This window comes from Adiantum capillus-veneris, chromosome 3 (genome assembly GCF_014529385.1).
Source record: "Adiantum capillus-veneris isolate H3 chromosome 3, ASM1452938v2, whole genome shotgun sequence".
NCBI classification, from domain to species: domain Eukaryota; kingdom Viridiplantae; phylum Streptophyta; class Polypodiopsida; order Polypodiales; family Pteridaceae; genus Adiantum; species Adiantum capillus-veneris.
The window spans coordinates 54089999-54111594 of NC_140933.1; positions in this window are offsets into that span (position 1 = coordinate 54089999).

Consider the following 21596-nt stretch of genomic DNA (forward strand, 5'->3'; position numbering starts at 1 on the left):
TACAGTTTTTGGTAATCGTTCTTGGATGATCCGCAAGAACAACCTTATCATGATGAAAGGCAATAAAAACAGATCCCTGTACTCTTTGTTTATTTCGAGTGTCAACGAACACTCTATCTATGTTGCCGAGCTGCCGTCTCCTGAGTTGTGGCATAGCCGGCTAGGGCATATTAGCCAAAAGGGAATGAAAACACTTCAGCGTTTTGGCTACTTACCTGTGTTAGATTACATGGACTTTCCATTGTGTGAGCATTGTCTGTATGGAAAACAGACTAGATTGACATCTTGGCCATTGAATAAGAAACTAGGCGAACCTCTAGACTTGGTGCACAGTGATTTGTGTGGTCCAATGCCACATAAAACTCTAGGGGGGGCGCCCTACTTTCTCACATTCATAGATGATTCTACCAGAAAGGTGTGGGTGTATCTCCTTAAGCGTAAGGAAGAAGTCTTTTCGACATTCCAAAAATTCCTTTCCATGGTTGAGAACCAATCAGGAACAAAGCTCAAAGCTTTTCGCACAGACAATGGTGGAGAATACCTCTCCACAGAGTTCAAGGTTTTTTGCAATAGAAGAGGCATTCAGCAGTAGTTTACTGCTCCATACACACCTGCACAAAATGGGATAGCTGAAAGAATGAATCGTACAATTCAAGAGCGAGTTGTCTCTATGATGTCTATGGCGAAGCTTACTCCAGAATTTTGGGGGGAAGCTGTTCTCACAGCAGTGCACATCATCAAGAGATCACCTAGTTCTCCTTTGAATTTCAAAATTCCAGAGGAATTATGGAATGGCAAAAGGCCCAGCTATGAGCATCTACGTGTATTTGGATGTGAGGCATATGCACATGTGCCCAAAGAACTTCGTCGAAAGTTAGATCCCAGATCACACAAATGCATCTTTATTGGCTATGGTGCAAACGGAGAGATGGGATATCGTCTTTGGCACCCAGAATCAAACAAAGTCATTCGTAGCTCACATGTGATTTTCAATGAATAAAAAATGCACAAGAATCCCATCAAAGATGTTGAGTACAGACGTGTTTGCTTTGAGGATGTAGCCTCCGAACCAACTCAGTTCAGTAGTGTTGCACCCACTCCTCAAGTGCAAGATACTACTATTGCTCCGGAGAGAGTGGAGTCCAGCAGTCAGGCACTGAGACGCTCTGAGAGAGTATCACGTGCGCCCGACCGGTTTGAGCCGGGTATACACCACATTTTGGTCACTGACAGTGGAGAGCCAACCTGCTACAAAGAAGCTATACAAATGGAGGATAGCGTTAAGTGGGAGCAGGCTATGCAATCAGAATACAATTCGATTGTGGCTAATGAGACATGGGATTTGGTTGAATTACCAAAAGGCAAAAATGCTTTACCTTGCAAGTGGGTATACAAGAAGAAGTATACAGCGGAAGATCCCGAGCCTAGATACAAGGCTCGTCTAGTTGCCAAGGGTTTCAAGCAGCAAAAGGTGTGGATTTTGATGAGATTTTCTCTCCAGTAGTCAAGATGACTACACTTCGCACCGTGCTTGGCTTGGTTGCTATCCAAAACATGGAACTTGTCCAAATGGATGTGAACACAGCATTTCTTCACGGGGATCTAGATGAAGATGTCTACATGAAACAACCAGAGGGATTCGTATGTGAAACCCAAAAACCAACGAGGTCAGAATTGGTTTGTAGACTTAAAAAGGCACTCTATGGCCTCAAGCAAGGTTCAAGGCAATGGTATGAAAAATTCGACAAATTCATGCAGTCTCAGGGTTACATTAGAAGTCAAGAGGATCACTCCTTATACACAAAAAGGTTGAACGATGGTTCTTTAATCATCTTGATCTTGTATGTAGATGATATGCTTATCGCAGGCAAATCAATTGATGAAATCAATCAGCTGAAAAAGATGCTAAGCACTCAGTTTTCCATGAAGGATTTGGGAGATGCCAATCACTTTCTTGGTATGCACATCAAGAGAGACAGGCAACGTGGAATTCTTGAATGAACTCAAGAAAAGTACATTCATAGAGTCTTGCAACGTTTTAGTATGCAGGGGGGGAAGTCATTGAGTACCCCAATGCAAGCATACTCCAAACTTAGCAAGGAAGACTCTCCCAAGACGGTGGCTGAGAAAGAGGAAATGGCGAAAGTACCATATTCTTCAGCAGTTGGCAGTTTGATGTACGCTATGGTAGCCACAAGACCAGACATTGCACATGTAGTGGGAGTGGTTAGTAGGTACATGGCAAACCCTAGAAAGAAGCATTGGGAAGCAGTGAAGAAAATCCTCAGATATTTGAAAGGTACAGCTAGCAAGTGTTTACGCTTCGGAAACAGTGATGCATCTATTGTAGGTTACACGGATGCGGATTATGCGGGTTGCGTGGATCGTAGAAGATCCATATCTGGCTATGTGTTCATGTTTGCTGGAGCAGCTATCTCTTGGAGATCGTGTCTCCAAGATTGCACGTCTTCATCTACCACTGAGGCAGAATATGTTGCTGCATCTGACGCCAACAAGGAAGCCATATGGTTGGCTTGTCTAGTGGGAGATTTAGGCATTCAGGAGGTTCCAGTACTACATTGTGATAGTCAGAGTGCCATTGCTTTGGCAAAGAATCCAGTGTTTCACTCAAAGTCGAAACACATAGAGGTCAGATACCATGTCATACGAGATGCATTGGTTGGCAAGCGTATCGAACTTGTCAAGGTTCACACTGATGACAACCCCGCAGATGCTCTCACAAAGAGCCTAGCCTCGGAGCGATTTACACATTGTATAGAACTTATGGGTGTAGGATGAAGCCTCGGCAATGCTTCATCAATTTTGTATAGACTAACTATACTAATGCCACTATTGGCCACCATGACCTTCAAGTGGGAGGTTGTTGGGGTGTAGGCCAGGTGGCCGTGAGAAACCACCCTTGTAAACTTAAGTTCACCTATTCAATATAGGGAGAGAAAGAGGAAGGGTTGACTTCACTCTTTCTTCTCCACTAACCCACACAGGCTGCCTGTGTATCTCCCCCTTCCCCATTTTTCTTCTTTCCTTCTCTTGCACACACTCCGTACATGCATACGCGTACTTATTAGTATGGTGTGCTATGACAATGTAGAATGTGATGCTCTTCACAAACTTCTGTGAGTAAACCCTTCTTGAACCCCGGACCATTATCCGAAACAATCTCTAGAGGTGTGCCAAATCTACAACAAATATTAGTGTAGACAAACCTGCTCACTGTTTTTCCATTTACCCTTGCCACACTTTGTGCTTCCACCCACCTAGTCATATAGTCTATAGCCACTAGAATGTAGAGTTTACCATTTTTTTTCCTAGGCAGAGGACCCATAGCATCAATGCCCCACTTTTCAAAGGGTCCATTTGCAAGAACTATTTGCCTCGGGCCATGCACCAACCTTCTATTTCCATTTATCTGACAATTGTGACAGCTTTTACACCAATGTTGAACATCCACATGCAAACTTGGCCAAACATACCCCGCAAGCAAAATCTTCTTCACAGTTAATTCTTGGTCAAAATGACCACCACATGCCTCTTCATGCAAACCTTTTAGAATGGCTGGAATTTCCTTGATAGTTGGTATTCTTCTGCACACTTGATCCTTCCCTCTTTGATAAAGGGAGCCTTCTAGGAAGAGATAGAAACTTGCCTTCTTCATGAGTCTCCTTTTCTGAGCTTTAGTGAAGCCTTGTGGAAACTCGCCCTCCAAAATGTAGCCAATAATGGGAGTCAATGACTCCAATCCCTGGTATCTTGGTTACTTCACAACAGTTGTCACCATGATGACGTGCACTTATTTCTCAACACATGTAACCACTTGCTGTGCAAGTAAATCGGCATCTTCATTCTGTTTCCTAGGAATATGATATAGTTGCACTTCTTCAAACTGATTAAACATCCTAAGAATGGCATGAACTTTTGTCCTTAAGCTTTCATTCTTGCATGCCCAAATGCCTAAAATCTGTTTAACAATGAGAAGTGCATCTCCTTTTACCATGAGACGTTGTATACCTTGGCCAATGCACATCTTCAAACCATGAAGTAGTGTGTCGTATTCTGCTTCATTGTTGCTAGTTGAACCTGGTAGATTGACTTTATCTTTCATGACCACCTCTCCACTTGGGTTGAGCAACACTAGCCCTCCCCCTGCTTTCCATGTGGCTCGTCAAAAAGCTCCATCAAAGAACAAGGTAAAAGCATTAGGAATACTTTTTGGTGGTGGCAATGGTAGGGTCTTTACTTGAGGCACCTTAATTTCCTTCTCATGTACCCTATAAGTGAGAATCCCTACCAATTGTGCACGCACACTATCTTCTACCTTGAAAGAATATTGGAACTCTTGCAACTCCATAATCCACTTTGAGATCCTAGTACTAAGATTCATTTGAGATGACACCCAAGGGAACAAATTTTCTGCAGTGAGAATTACAAAAGGTTTTGGTAGCAGGTAGGATCTAAACTTTCTCACCGCAAACATGAGAGAAAGCATCATGAGTAGTGCTTCTGTGTAGCCTCTCTCCAAAGCATTCATGACCCTACTAGCAAAGTAGATGGGTCGCATCCTGGTACTGTGGTGATCTTGTTGTAGCAACACAACACCAATTGTTTCCCTTCCAACACTAGAGCTAACAAAGAATGTGTACTTCCAACAAGGAGGCATGAGTGTTGGTAGCTCTGACAAAATGACTTTAATGTTACAAAAGTACTCTTCAAGCTCATCAGACCATGCAAATTCTACTTGTTGTGTCAACTTTTGCAAAGGATGAAACAACTCCGAAGCTAAGTGAATAAAGAGTGACATATACTTCACCTTTTGAATGAATGGGATGACCTCTTTGAGATTCTTGGGTGATGAGAGCTCAATAAGAGCCTTTGCCTTTGAAGGATCCACCTCAATGCTTTTATAGGAAACCTTGTGACCAAGCATGATCATTTCATCCTCACCTATGTGACACTTGTCGGGGTTGAGTTGACCTCCCATGTCGTAGAGCTTCTTTAAACCTTCTTCTACCCTTTGTAGATGCAATGATTTTGAGCTATAAATGCAAAAATCATCAATAAAAACCCTAATGGACTTTCCAAAGAATGCTTGAAACACCATGTTCATGAAGCGTTGGAAAGTTGCAGGAGCGTTTGTCAGGCCAAATGGCATGACTCTAAAAGCATAACAACCCCAAGGAGTGATGAAGGTTGTTTTCAATTGGTCCTCCAATGCAATCCCTATTTGAAAGTAACCTGAGTAGCCATCACACACAATGTACTTCTCATGACCAGCTACCTCATTCAGTATCTCATGACAGTGTACTTCTCATGACCAGCTACCTCATTCAGTATCTCATCCTGAAATGGGAGGGGAAAGTGATCTCTTTTTGTTGCCTCATTGAGTGGACGGTAATCCACACACACCCTCCACTTGCCGTTTTTCTTAGGAGTGACAACAACGGGAGAGACCCACTTTGAATTCTCCACTGGATAAATGAAACCTACTGCTAGAAGCTTTCTTACCTCCTTGAGTAAAGCCTGCTGCTTGATGGCTCCTAGCCTTTGTAGCTTCAAAGCCTTAGGTGTGGCCTCTAGCTTCAACTCAATTTTGTGTTGAACAACATCTACTCCACGCACATCGGTGTAGTCTTTAGCAAAAAGCCTAGGAAATTTCCTTAACACACCTTTGAGCTCCTCTCTTTCATCCTTTGTAAGTGTTGTAGATAACATACCTTCTAGCATTCTTTCATCTTCCACTTTTTGGCTCTCTTGGGAACCTACCTCTTCCAAACCTGGGCAAGAGGTCTCCTGGTTTTTTGGCTTAAACCTTACCCCCATGACTTCGATGGAAGACTCCTCTTCAGTAATGCTGCCGCTACTTTCTCCTTCTGAAGTGCTATCGGTCCCCGTCTCACTTTGAGATGATTCTTCATGGAGCTCCTCTTCGCGTTGCTCCTTCATGTCAAAGACAACCTTCTTATGATTGCCATTCCTGCAAATTAGCTTTCCACTCTCCCAATCCTGCAAAGCTCGCATTTTCATTAGCCATGGTCTCCCTAGGATAAATGGGTAACCATTTCCTTTGGTAGACATGACATAGAAATCCACTGCCTTCTTAATGCCAAAGGCCTCCACAAAAACATTTTTACAAATGCCTACGCACCTAGCGTTGCTATTGTTTGCCATCTTGACTTTAATTTCAGGTGTCTCATGGATGTGCATGCCTAGTTTTTGCATGAATCCCTTTGTCATGATGCAAATTTGTGCACCCCCATCCACTAGACCTTTCCTAACTAATCTTCCTTTGATGTAACAATCTAGCACATGTGTAATATCCTCATTCATTTTAGCATGTGCAATTTTTACAACAGGCACACTCTCTTTTACCTTTCTCCTCGTGCTAACTGCCTTTGTTAAATCCCTCCTAACTTGTGGACATAATGCAAGAAACTGAGGCCATAAGATATCGGGACCCTTACCTCTCATGTCTTCCAACAGGTTGTATGGAGCCATACCATTTCCAAGAGGGAAGTCTTGGAGGTTGATACGACGTCGAGTCCTCTTAGCTTCCTTGGTCTCCTTTGCCTTCTTTTCTCGTCCATGATCACTTTGGGATGTAACTCCTTCTTTCTCCTTACCTTTCCCTCGGGCACGCTTAATGCCATTTGCTTCCATGTCAACCTCTCTTGAATTTTTCACCTCTACCACATGCACATTTGGGTCTGGAAAAGGTGGAACTCCTTCCACTCCTTGTGGAGGTGGTCTTGCTCCATTTGGCCTTTGTAGAAGCCGTGGTTGCTGACTAGTTCCTTCACCTGCATTCATCACTGGGTAATTCAAGTTAGGTCTCCTTGGCTCCCCACTGGGCCAAGGACAATTATACATCCCATGTCCAGACTCACCGCAATTCCAACATTGCAAGACTCTCCTAGGTCGTGAATCTCGCTCTTCAGACTTCTTTGCTTGTCCCTTTGGACCTACAGCTTGTGCAAGGTGAATTGACAGGCTGCTTAAAGATTCATTTAACTTCTCAATCACTTCCGCCGTTACCTCAGGAAGCTCCCTAGATGTTGATGCTTGTGACTTACCTTTGGGTCTAAGACCTTGTATTGGAACCTCCCCCCTTAAGCACTTGAGTTTCCTATATTTCTCAGCAGCCCTAGTTTCAGCTGCATCAAAGGTAGCAGGTGCACCCGCCTCAACTTTTACCTTAAGGTCAGGAAAGAGTCCGGCTATGAACCTCTCCTTCTTTAGGAACTCTGCACCATCACCAGGGTTAGCAACATTTCTCACCCATACAACCCAAAGACGTAGAAACTCTTGCTTGTACAAGTAGTAGTCATCTAAGTCTTTTTGCTTATGAGAAACAATGTCTTGCCATAGTTTTTGAGTGTTTTGGGGATCAAAGAAGTATTTCTTGAAATGATTCAAAAATTCTGTGTAATTCCCCTTAACTTCCTCAGGCAAAGAGTCAAACCAAGTGCTAGCATCTTTTCTAAGGACCACCTCAAACATTTCTATACGTTCTTGATCAGTTACTATACTCTTGATACTGCAAGACATCTTGAAATTCGCCAAAAATAATTCTGCATCCTCTTCAGGCTCTCCAAAGAAAAGAGGATATCAAGACATTTGGCGTTGGCTCTCCATTGAATTGATTCCAAAGTGACACACGTTTTTGTTTTTTTCAATAATATTTTCTAAATTGCAATCTATTCTACAACAAAATAAAAATATTCACATCAAATGACCTATGATAATCAATAAGAGGTAGGATAACAGGGTTTGGTGATGCGAGAATTTCTCCTACTCTTTGGGCACCAAACATGAACACCATACGCTGTTGAAAATGGATTTTTCTATCAATTGCAATGTTTACTCTAATGTGTGGAGTGAAATGGAAGGGGAAAACCTCTATTCCTGGGCCATTATCCATGGTCTATGCATGCCTTAATTCTTAAAACAAAACAAGAATATAGACGTCCAGACTAAGGTTGTACCTAATGAGAGGCAAAATAAAAGGATTCACTGAAGCGTTTATTTCAGCCAACCTACGAGGGCCCAAAATTCTACGAATTACTCGTTGAAATTGTAACTTAGTACTAACAATTATGTGAACCTTTTGCCTTACAATGGGAATAAAAGGATCATACAAATTCTCGTGATTCATGCAACCTACTTGACTATGCTAAAGGTTGAACCTACACAAAAACATACACAAGCCCTCCTCCGTGGGGGCACCAAAATTGAGGTGGTCCGGGGAGGGCAACAAGAGAGGCGACATCTAAACACCCCTCAAGGCTCCCGCACTGCTCAATTGGGGATGGGGGCAACCACAAGCACAACACAACAACCAACCCACAACCAATAACCCACAGCCAAACCCAAACAAGATAGGGGCACCACCTAGTTAGAGAGCGAACTAGGACGCAAAAGAGGAGAATCCCTTAGCAAAACAAGTGAGAACGAAGGGTACACTATCACTAATTTAAATGCTACAAATACACACACCAAACACACACACACACACACACACACACACACACACACAAAAGAAAGAGAGAGATGTTTGTGCAAGAATTTAGCTTCAATTTTAATGATTGACGTGGGTGTATGAACAACTTGGAGGAGAGTCAAGAGACACGATTAAGTTTGATGATGTTGCAATCTACACATTATCTTAGGGTTATGGGAGACCTCTCACCATACAACCCTCTTATAATGTTTTCCCAAGCAACAAAAACAAACACAAGAGCTCTTGAGTCACATACAAGCAGATACTACAAAAGAATCTCAAAATGAAAACGCGTCACCTTAAACCAAACAAGATGAGGTTGCCAAGAGTGAATTGGAGAGACTCAAGAGAGTTTTGACCCGCGATTTGCACCCAACTTATTGATTAAATTGATTCACAAGAGTAGGTACAACTTTGATTGGATGTTATGAATCACTCACTCCCTTGCAATGTTACAACTAGCTCAAAGAAGCTTTCCTATACACCACATGTAATGGTGCATAGAGAGCTCACTCTCACTCCCTAAAACTAAGATGGTGAATGGCACGCTCAAAGTAGTGAGCAATAGTGTAGGGATCCTTGCCCTTTACAAAGGGAGAAGGGCTCTATTTATAGGTGAGGAGAGCTCTAATTAGGATTATACCTAATCAACATTTTCATAGAAAATCATGTTTATGAAATTTTTTATATGTTCTTATGAGAGTGGGGCTCTCTTGTCTCTTGAGTCACATGGATGTGGGTTCAAGAGGAGAGAATTATTGAGGTGAAATAGAGAAGATTCTAGAGAGGTGAGTGATTTTTTGTGTGAGGTTGCCTACTCCACGGTAGAGTAGAGTGGGTGCAATTTACAAAAAAAAGGTTAGCAGTTAGTGTTAGTAGTTTGAAGTTAGTAGGATGGGGTAGAAGTACATGGCATATGCACTCAAGGTGCATTATATGATTTATACAATGATAAAAAGTAAGAGAATAATGAGAATATACACAATTTGGTGGAAACCACAAGATGTAAATGAAATTTTTCACCTTCTTCTCTTGCAAGTAAATGAAAATAATATAATAAACATGACTAAGAAAGTAGAAATGAATTTTTTTGTTTTCACGAGGGTGAGGGTGAAAATGTGGGGGTGATTTATATAAAAGAAAAATATGAGGTTAGGGTATGTACACATTGGCAAATAATACACTTATGGTGCAAGAGGATGAAAGAAGGCATACATAAGCTTAATAAAACACACACCTAGGTATAAATATTTAAATAAAATATCAAAATAATTATAAAAATCCCTATATTTAGGCCATATATATAATGAAACATTTACACACAAAGAGGCCATAATATACCTTTTTTTAATTATTTTTTTATTTTTTGGCTCAACTAGCCCAGTGACTAGCTAATTGAGGGTTTTTAAGAAAATACGAGAAAAGTCCTCTAACTCACACACGCCTATATACAGTGAAATGGTAGGGATAGCCATAGTGTTTGGGTGAATTTGGTAGGGTGAGGTAGCTCACTATGACAATTAATAATAGCCAAAAAATGGCTATCACCAGCTTGCTAAAGAGGAAGTCATTCGAAGCTAAGCGGCGGAAGGTCGCCTACCGATTTGCACGACCCATGCGAGTGCTACCAGTCCACTTCGACAATCCTGAAGAAGAAGTGGTAAGAAGATTCCCATGTCCTAGGAAAGAGTGGTTCGGCTACTGCTCTCGCTGTTTTGGAAGACGGGTAGAGGATCTTCGTCCTCTCCCTGTACAACTTATCCTGAAGAAGCTCTCTACCACGGGTGAAACCCAGTGGGATGGGGACGAGTTGCAACTGAATGGAGGAGAATCATGCAGCACGCCGACTACGGAAATTACCTGTAATTGCTACTAGCCAAGAAGTTGGGAGTGGTCAGACGCGTCGCCATCACCCCGTACGTGCTGAGCGACGAAGGAAAGGTAGAGCCCATGAAAGGCGACGACCTCCTGTGGATGTGCCGACTCATCAACACTGGCACGGTAAGAGTATAAGTAAGTACTCCACCCTCTGTGCATGATGGAAAACGGGCCGACAGCATTCTTGTTCAGATTCCTGCAGCATATGCATGTGAATATCTATGTAGATAGGAAATTCTCTTACCAACAGAAGATCGTATACCTATTTGGTGCGGCGATACTAGGAGAAATCCTTAATTCCCCAAACCCTATCATTCTCCCCATATTGAATTACCATCATTCCTTTAATGTTTATATCTTTATCGTGTTTTAACCCATCCACCCAATCCTGTAAAAAGCCGCTACTGTTGTTAATAAAAAAAAAAGTTTGTAATTTCTTGGGTCACTACCATGGCAAGTGTTTCTTTCCCCACATTCAGTGGAAAGAAGGGAGAAGATCTCACCATTGACTTTTTGGATGATTTTGACATTGCTTGTATCATTTCCAACAAAGATGACGATGCTTCACGACTTTGAATTTTTCCTCTACTAATGAAAGTAGAGGCCAAGTCCTGGTATAATGCATTTCCCCAGGCTACCAAGAATGCATGGGATGTGTTAATAGTTGCTTTTGTAACGAGGTTTGGTGGAGGCACAACCTCGGAGAAGCTATGGCAGCTACTGACGGAATTGAAGCAAGGAGGTATGCTAGAGTATGCCACCTACGAGTCCAAATTTGTGGACTTATGGGAGAGATGGGTTGCCTCACTGGAGGAAGGTGAAGGAGCACCTAATTTCCTAAGGAAGGACCGTTTCATTGCTGGTCTATGGTCGCCGCTTAGAGAGAAGGTGAAGGGAAGGTTTTCTGCAACATAAGAGTTGGCAGTCGAAGTAGCCCGCCTTAAAGACAAGAAGCTGCGCATGCAAGCAAGAGTAAACAAGTCAGAGGAAACAAGCTCCGCCCGACCAACCCTAGTGACTACAACAGCCAGTCATAGAACCCAACCACAAGAGGCATCAGAAGAGCAGCAAGACCTGCTGAGTCGCATCACCACCCAACTAGAGAGTTTATCTGTGCATTTGGTGCAGCAAGGGCATGCACCTGTCAGGAATCCAGAACAAGGAAGAGGACAACGAAGGCAGAACCAAGAGTACCACTGTTACAACTGCGGGGAAGACGGCCATGGAATGTACTACTGTCCACATCCAAGGAGGCAAAATTTCAATAGAGGGGGGAGACAGAATCAGATCTCTTCGCCAAGAGCAAGACCACCACCACCTAGACAACCAGGGCCGATCCCACCGGTCCAAATCCTTCGACCACCTGTATAACAACAACCACCACCCCAATCTCTCATTCCATCACTATCCCCACCACCTGCTGTGAACCAAGCGGTGAATGTTATTAGCTTGGAGGCTAAAGGGAAGACAAAGGTAGAAGAATCAGTTCGAGAGAAGCACAAAGGGAAAGCAAAGATAGAAGAAGTGGATGCTATGGGAGTGAAGTGTGCCAGGCACGAGGAGGCCTCTCAAAGAGAAGAGAAGATGAAAGGGAAGGCCGAGTCTAGCAAGCAAGCAACTAAACCACGACGGAAAATAGACATCGTGGACTTCTCACTAGGTGAGTATGCAAAACCCTATGAATTAGTTCAGGATGTGTTAATGTAGGGCCCGAAGATAACTTGGCCCAATTACTCCACCTTGCACCAAGGATGAGGAGGCAATGGACAAAAATGGTAAGTACCAGGAAATCAAGACCCAGGATAGCTGGGGCTATCTCTGGAAGGGATCTCGACGACATCCTACCGACCATGGATGCTCACATCAAGGGGCAAAGAATCTCAAACGTCTACATAGATGGTGGCGCGCAAATATGCGTTATAAGTGAAAAGATGATGCACCATCTAGGTCTAGAGGTAAGTAGGCCGGCACCCTGCCGAGCCAAAATGGCAAACAATGTAAGAGTAAAATGCGTAGGCATTGTGAATGCGGTCAAAGTAAAAGCATTCAATACAGAAGTGGAGGAAGACATCTTTGTCATGCCACACAAAGGGGAGGGCTACCCCATCATTCTTGGGAGGCCTTGGCTTATGGCTATGGAGGCTAAAGAAGATTGGAGCACCAGAATGATTCAGATGAAGGACGATAAAGGAAAGTCCATATTCTACAACATGAGGACTGTAAAGTAGCACAACATGATCTTGGAGGCTTCAGAAGATGAGTCCACCAACGACTATTCGTCTGTCTCAGGAGAAGAAACAACCACCAGCGATGGAAGTGACAGTAGCATCGAAGTGATAGGGGTCATTCTTAAAGATCCAAAAAGACTGACACAATCTGAAACACCCCCGACAAACCAAGAGGAATCATCAAGTACGCAGTCCTTGGACGATGAAAGTAAGTTACAAAAAATGCTCTCAAAGGAGTTAACAAATGAAGAAAGGAGGGAGTATGTCTCCATGCTAGGTAACTTCACTACTTTGTTCATTGATGGCTATGATAAGATCACAGGAGTTACAGTAGTGCAAGACCACATAAAACTCAAGGAAGGCAGTAAACCCGTAGTGCAAAAGCTCAGAAGACTTGGACTAATCCAACAAGAGGCACTACTTAATGAAGTGAGAAGTTTTCTACAAGCAGGTTTCATCTACCCTGTCGAAGACTCAGAGTGGGTCTCCCCAATAGTAGTCACAAAAAAAAAACGTAAGTGGAGAGTCTGTGTGGACTATAAACCTCTCAATGCATCCACGAAGAGGGATCACTTTCCCCTCCCATTCCAGGATGAAATACTCAATGAAGTGGCGGGTCACGAATGATACACAGTGTGCGATGGCTACTCAGGATACTTCCAGATTAGCATTGCGGAAGAAGATCAGAAGAAGACAACCTTCATCACACCTTGGGGATGCTTTGCTTACAGATGACGCCATTTGGCCTCACTAATGCCCCGGCCACATTTCAATGCTATGTGACCTTTGTTTTCCAACCTTACTTTGGAACATCAATACGGGTTTTCATAGATGATTTTTGCATCTGTAGTTCACGAGCCCTTCATTTAAGAAAAGTCTATGATGGCTTAACCAAGCTGCAAACTTTGGGTGGCCAGCTCAACGTGGATAAGTGTCACATTGGTGAAAGCAAATTCACTCTCCTTGGCCATGTAATTTCAGCAAAATGGATTGAGGCTGACCCTAGCAAGATTCAAGCCCTGGTATCTTTGTCGTAACCCACCACCGCTAAGCAGCTGGTTTCTTTCCTTCAGAAGGTAAGATACTTAAGCAGGTTCATTCACTTGCTATCTCAAGTGGTCCTTCCCCTACAACAACTCACCCAGAGGGATGTCTTCTCATGGAGTGAAGAGAATGAGCAACAATTTACTGAAGTAAAGAAAATCCTAGCTAAGCTTCCCACCATTTCACCTCCTACGTGGGACGAGCCATTTTATGTGAACCCTAGTGTAGGAAGTGATACACTCGGAGCTATGCTAATGCAAAAGGACCCCCAAACTTCTTTCATGCATCCTATTTACTTCTCTAGTCGTGTCATGACCCCCTCAGAAAAGGGATTTACCGAAGTAGAACACATGGTTTTGACACTAATGTTTGCTCTGGCACTAATGTTTGCTACCTCAAAGTTCCGCTCCTATCTCCTGCCTAGACCCTTTGGAATTCTTGACGATGGAAGAGATTCTCCCATATGTAATGCGACACATGGATGTATCATCTAGGATCTCTAAGTGGGTAATTAGATTACAAGAGTTTGACTACACCATGCAAGTAGAAAACTCCACCAGGGCTAGTTTAGTGGGAATTCTCACTCATCGTCACTATGAGAAGAGGTTGAAGGTCAACACGGAAGCAAAGGAAGAAACACCAATGGTAGAGAGTCCTAGGCTAGAAAGAGCTCACTCACTTTTCTTTGATGGAGCATACAAGAGAACAGTGGACCAGTCTGCGACTGGCATAGTCATTTTCAATGGACAACAAGAGAGAGTATTCTACATCTGGTAGTTGTTACACTCCCACTCCAAAAATGAAGCAGAATATGCAGCCCTAATTCTTGGGTTGGAACAGTGTATTTCAGAAGGAATTCAACACCTAAATGTGTTTGGAGATGCTTTGCTTTTGATAAGGCAGATAAATGGCACTCGGGTTTGTAAGAATCAGGTTTTACTTGGTCAACTACGCCAAGTTAAGGATCTTCTAAGGAAGTTTGAAGCAGTGAAACTATTTCATATCCCCATAGTAGAAAATCAGGAGGCAGATGCTCTATCCAAGGAAAGAATACAAGACGTTCCCGTAGGAGCCATCAAACTGAAGCTACCCCTCTTTCAAGGTAGTGATGCTATGCATGATATCATCAGCTTTCTAGATACATGAGAATGTTCGGAAGGATACACCAAAGGCCAGAAGCAGTGGCTGGTTAGGAAGGCTACCAGATACTGCCTTGTAAATGACCACTTGTATTGTGAGGGCAAGGATCAGATTCTCAGGCTAGTGCCAACCTCTAGTGAGATCACAAAGGTAATTTCAAGTTGCCATGATGGCATCTGCGATGGCCATTTTGCTCTAGATATCACCAGTAGGAAGATTCTACAAGAAGGATGCTCTTGGTCTAGTTTGAACAGGGATGTACACCATTGGTGCTAAACATGCAAGGCTTGTCAAGTGGCCAGTGATTACACGTTAACCTACGAGCCAAAAACTCCTATCATCTCATATGGTCCATTTGAGAAATGGGAATAGATGCAATCGGTCCTTTACCAAGGGCCCAATCAGGTAAGCTGTACATCATAGTGGGTGTAGACTATATGACTCGATGGGCAGAAGCAACAACCACCACCCGCATTACAGCCCAAGAGGTAGCAAAGTTCATTTTTGAGCATATCTGTTGCTGATTTGGCACCCCTCTTGAGATAATATCAGATAGAGGACCAGGCTTCAGAGGTGATGGTGGGAGAACTGATCACACGCCGACATTCCACACCATACTATCCACAATGCAATGGTATGGTAGAGAAGGTAAACGGAATGATTTGCAAAATCATCACAAAGCAGGTGAACAATCACACCGGAGACTGGGATAAACATCTCATGGCAGCTCTTCGGGCCTACCGAACGACGTTCCGAACATCACTAGGTTTCACCCCTTTCCATCTAGTTTATGGGAAGGAGGCAATTCTACCCATTGAAGTACATATAGCCAGCTTATGAGTCTTGGCTAGCCAGATACAACGTCCAATCGTAAATCTCAGAAACCACATCTTGGATCTGGAGAGACTCCAAATGGATAGGGAAGAAGCCATCAATCACTATGCAGCACAGGCAGAACGACGCCGGCTCACTTTCAATCAAGGGATTAAAGAAAAAGGACTGGAAAAAGGTATGTTAGTGCTGAGATACAACAACAGATTCAACACCAGGAAGGACAAGAAATTTCAACCCAGATGGGAAGGGCCATTCATCATCAAGAAATGCTATGACAACGACAGCTATAAGTTGATGGAAGCAGATGGGAGGATTCACAAGACTAGGGTCAATGGATGGAGACTGAAAAGATATTTTCTTAGGTTTGATCCAGAATTCATGCTAGACATTCCAGAAGAGGGAGAACCCTCTAACTCCACAGTTAAAGATGCACAGGAAGGGCTAGAAGCATGAATGCCTCTAGCCAGATGGGAGGGCTAATGATGGCCGGATTTCGAAACCATGCCCGTGAGAACCACACCCTAAGGAATAAGGGGTTTGTTACCAAAAGAAAAAAAAAACAAAAAAAAGCCCTTTGGCCACACCCCTCCATTATCACCACAAGACGATCTCTCTCTCTCTTACTGCCCGGCCCCGCTAAATATTCTCCCTCTCCAAAAAGCCCTTTACCACTCACCAATATCCCCCCCCAAGGTTAACCACCAGTGGGGCGCCACTAGTTTGGCCACACCCCTCCATTATCACCACAAGACGATCTCTCTCTCTCTTACTGCCCGGCCCCGCTAAATATTCTCCCTCTCTCTCTCTCTCTCTCTCTCTCTCTCTCTCTCTCTCTCTCTCTCTCTACTTGTCCACACTCAAGCCCCGGTGGGCCGTACCCCCACCCCCTCTCATCCACACTCCCTTCGGCCCTAAGCCCCCCCCCCCCCCCCCCCCCCCCCCCCCCCCCCCCCCCCTTGTTTTCTCCCCCCCCCCCCCCGGACCCTGGCCCCCCCCCCCCCCCCCCCCCCCCTATCTACACTCTCTCTCTCTCTCTCTCTCTCTCTCTCTCTCTCTCTCTCTCTCTCTCTCTCTCTCTCTCTCTCTCGGAAGCAAAAATCGTGGACCTTAGGTCAAGCTCATCCACTCACTCTCTTCCCTCTCCCCCACCCTATCCTCTCACCCTCCCTCTCTCTCCCTCTTCTTCCCTTGGCGGGAACCCGCCTTAGGGGGAGATTTTATATATATATATATATATATATATATATATATATATATATATATATATATATATATATATATATATATATATATATATATATATATATATATATTCTAACCCCCCCCGGTTGACTACGCTCACCCCCCCCGTTCTCGGCGTTTCATGGCCCACGGCTCACCGCTGCCCTCGCGCAATTCGTACCCAGCGCCGATTGGAGCCACTATACCCCCCCCCCCCCCCCCCCCATCCTCTCACCCCCCTCTCCATCCCGCTCGCGCTTCGCGCTCGCCCGCACAGGTGGTCCCCCCCATGTCCACTCTGCACAAAGTATCCGCTCACGCAGCCGCTCCACACCCCTTGCTATTACCCACACACACACCCTCATCCTCTCTCTCCCTCACCACCTCACAAACCTCCTCCTCTCTCTCTCACTCTTGTGCTCTGCACACAGTACGCGCAAGCAGCGGCTATTCTCTCTCTCTCTCTCTCCCCCTCTCGCTCCTCAGCCCGAAGGCGCAACACAATAAATTCTCTCTATAATATGAATATATTATATAAAACCCAGTTCTCACGCACTCACGCGTTTGCACACACCTATATAAATACACGCTGTCAGGAGTTTTTTGGAGCAAGGGATTGCGCATATGTACATACACATGCATGGTGCATCGAATAAAGGATTGCCCAATTTCCATAGCCAGGTGGTTACGTGGGGCCCACATGTGTACAGGTAGGACAGGGTGTACATAGTGCATCGATTTTCACTATTACCAGTACCATTGTGTTTTTTCTACAATAAGGAGGAGTTGGTAGCGCGTAAAACTTCTCGAGGAAGCTATCCGCGGGCCGACGACATGAGGTCAGCAAGTGCGTCAGATGGCATCTAGTGGCGTCAGGAGGGCGAACGAGGTCAATATTTGCACGCGGATGAGGACGGACACAATGTGGGTGTTTTCTTGTGAGAGTTATGCAGAAAGGTCATCATTAGGACCACTTTTTGGGGCCACTTCACGTGATGTCGGGATGGATTATTGAAAAAAGTCGAGTGCCAGGTGGCGTATGGATGCAGCAGGGTGACAACTATGCACTGCGAGGTCAGTTTTTGGCCTGTTCGGGGTCCGTTTGAGGTCATCTAAAAGGCCAAGGGTGCCCAAGTAAAAAAGCTAAGTGTGGGAACTGAAAAAACAGAGAGAAGACCAGAAAAAACGTGGAGAAGAGAGGAAGAACAGCCGTAGGTGTGTTTTTGGGGTTTTTGGAGCCTGTTTTGGCCGTAAACTGCTCATTCGAGGTCGGATTTGAGCACTTTGACATTGTAGACTAGGGTTTTGGGCCGTTCCGGACACGATGGCGCTGTCCATTTTGCCAAATTACTCACTCTTTTCTTGCTGTTTTTCTGTGTAAGTTTCTCCTATGAGCGAAGTTTCTGCTCCAGTTTGTGATTGTATCTGGTATCTTTTACCCATATTTTGTGAGCTGTTTGCCCCATTGGTGTTGGCCCAAGCTCAATTGTATCTAAATATAAAAAATTCTCCTCTTTTGAGCTGAGTTTTTTGTGTGTGTGTGTGTGTGTGTGTGTGTGTGTGGAGTGGGTAAGTGGATAGTCTCTCTCCTCTCACTCCAGAGGTGTGTTCCCTGTCTCGGCCAGGTGTGTTGTGTAAGCCGAGTGGTGCCCCATAGTGTGTGTTTGTATCTTCCCAAGAGTGTGTGTCGGGTGGTTATAGAGGCGCTGTGTGTGTTTTCATCCCGCTCACAATGCACACACCCATATATACACACGGCACATGTATACGCACGCATTTAAAAAAAAAAACAAAAAAAGGAGGATCCTACGCCATCGTCATCGACAAAAGAAGGAAAACACCCAAAGCACGCGCTGCCAACAACAAAAAGGAAAATGTGCAAAAGGCATGCCCCAGCCGACCCCGAAAAGAAGAACGCACTACACCGACGCCGGCGGCAACACACCATTCACCGCCATCATGCAACCACGACGCCATTTTCAGTAATTTGTAGGTTATGTTCATCATTTCTTCAGTTTTCACCCAAGCCATTGTAAAATTTCCACTTTGTAAATTCCCTCTCTCTAGGTGATGGTCACAAAGGCCCACCTAGAGATTCTCATTTTTTTTAATAACCTCCCAAAACAAACCAAGGGTCAACCACACCTGGCTCACCGCTTGCTTTGTCTCCCCGATTAGCTTACCCTAATCACACCGAGATTACCATAATCCAAGCAACCAACACCTATAAATTAGCACTGAGAGGTCACTATCGGGGGGGGGGGGCAGTTCATGAGAGGTCAACACTTGGTAGAGTGTAGTGGGAAGAGTTGACACTATTGGCATCACGAGGAGGGGGCTTGTGTGTTGGTTTGCTTGGGAATTGCACCATGCGAAGGGAGCCACTACCACCTCTCGACTCCAATGGTCGATGCACACACGTATAGATGCTCTTAGTAGCAAGCTTCACAATCATTGAGTCATTTTAGAGAACGCACCAAGTAGTTGCACCATCTTTTCTCCCTACCTCTCTATCACCACGGTGTGCCACCTCGCTCGAAGGAAGGTCATTGTAAATACTGCAAAAATAATTCTCCCTCACACCCCCGAGGGTTTCATCATTTCTCAACCTCTCTCTCTCTCTCTCTCTCTCACTCTCTCTGTCTCTCTCTCTCTTTCACACACTGTGTGTAAGTTTGCAATGTTCATATCATCTGGTCTGTGTCCTAGCCGCTCAAAGCTAGGTGGTGCCCCCGGTTCGCTTTATCGTGATAGGCTTGGGGCGCGCCATTCGGTCCCCGGCGTTGTCAAGAAGTTGGCGGTCTTGCCAGGAAGGCACCGGGCCTCTTGCTGTGAGAATTTGTGAGGAAGCTCAAGGGTTATGAGAAGGAGCTAAGATGTAGATAACATAGCTTCTAAAGCCAAAGAAGCCGCTCACTTTTCCTTACAAACACATACGTGATGGAGAGAACTCATGAAAGATAGTCAGAACAAAACAAAAATGAAAACATCGAGATTACGATCATATCGTATCATGGGTAGGATAAAAGGGTTAATGGATGAGTTAATGATATTTAATCTTTGTTGTCCAAATAAGCTACGGATTGCTCTTTGGAACTGTAGCTTTGTGCTTACTATAATGTATATGTTTTGTCTAGCGATTGGGATTAGCTGTGAGTACAAATCCTCTTGATTCATAATAAAATAACCACATTCACATCAAAAGAGAAGTCATAGTCAATAATAGGTAGTATAATGGGATCTGGTGAGAGAAGTACTTCATTGAGCCTTTTAGGACCAAATAGAAACACTATGCATTGCTGAAAGTGAATCTTTCGACTAATCCAAATGTTGACCCTAATAGATTGCACTGAATGGAATTGAAAGAAATTACCTCTATGTGGATTATGGTTATTCATCAATGATATACTTAGTATGTTCAATGATAAAGGTGTGAAAGAAGTGAAAGGAGAAGAAGAAGAGAGTTTCTCTCCCAAGCCCTATTGTTGCCCTTAGGCAATAAGGATACTGCGGGGAGAGAAGTACCTGTAGCAAGGAGATTCTAGAGTTTGTGGAAGAGAATGAGAACCTTAAGAGAGAGAGATGCTTGTGGAAGATGAAGATATGGTTACTAACCTTGTGCACATAATTGTTTCCCGCAAGAAGGTTGTACCCATTACATTGACAAGGTTGCTGCTTGATTACCTTCCAATGAAACAATTAGGACACAACAAGAGAGATCAAAGGAGTAGTAAAGATAGAATTAGAGATAGATCTAAGTGTGGTGATGGTATTAAAGATAGATAATGAGAGATAGAGATAGAGTTAGAGACAAGCATTGGATTAGATATGCAAATGAAAGTAAAACTAGCAACATATATCTTACATGAGAGCAATCGCCACCACCTTAATGAAGAGAGATGATGAGGCAAGACTTTAGCCTTTCTTCAAGAGAAAGTGTAGAACTAAGATGAATGTGTCACTATGGAATTGAGCTATTCTCACTCACTCATAACTTGCCTCAATGAAGAGAAGGTTGCCCTTTTTATAGGTGAGGGAGCCATGTTTTACATAATCACTTGATTAGGCTAAAGAGTTAGCCCAAATCAAATGTTCTTTGGATATTTCTTAAAGTGGGCAATATTAGGACTCAAAATATCATGAAATTCAGCATTTTTGGTCGTTGAGGCTCCATGTGGGTGCATGATGTATGTGGGCCCCACCTAGGCATCTTCTGTGTGGCTCCAGCAGGGGGTCCCAACTTGTGTGTCTTGTCCTTCAAGGCATCTTTGAGGTGTCACATTCACATGCTTATGTCTTTTACCCTCCAAATATATTATTTTATGGAAAAAGATCAAGATTACCTCTTTTCACTTGATTCACCTGTTTACCATCTCTTCTTGTAGTGTAGTTGTGAGAGGGTTTTTCACTAGTTTCCCTGTAACTTTTGACCTGTAACTCGGATTGACATGCTTCAAAAGGCAAAATTGGCCTACTAAAAGAGCTTGAATTGGTTTTTGCCTTTTCTCCACGCCCTTAGGTTGGGATTTTCAAATTGGGATGGTCCAAGAAGCTTTGGATCTTCCTTTTCATAAAGTCTTCTAGTAGTAGGCCCTTCCCTCTTGTATGTATCCAAGAAGGTATGCATTATTGAAGGGTTATATTATTACATAAATGTGAAAAGAAGAAAATAATTCATATATGGTAGGGTATAGCTGAGATATTAGAAGAAATATACAAATGCTTTCCCCCAGACA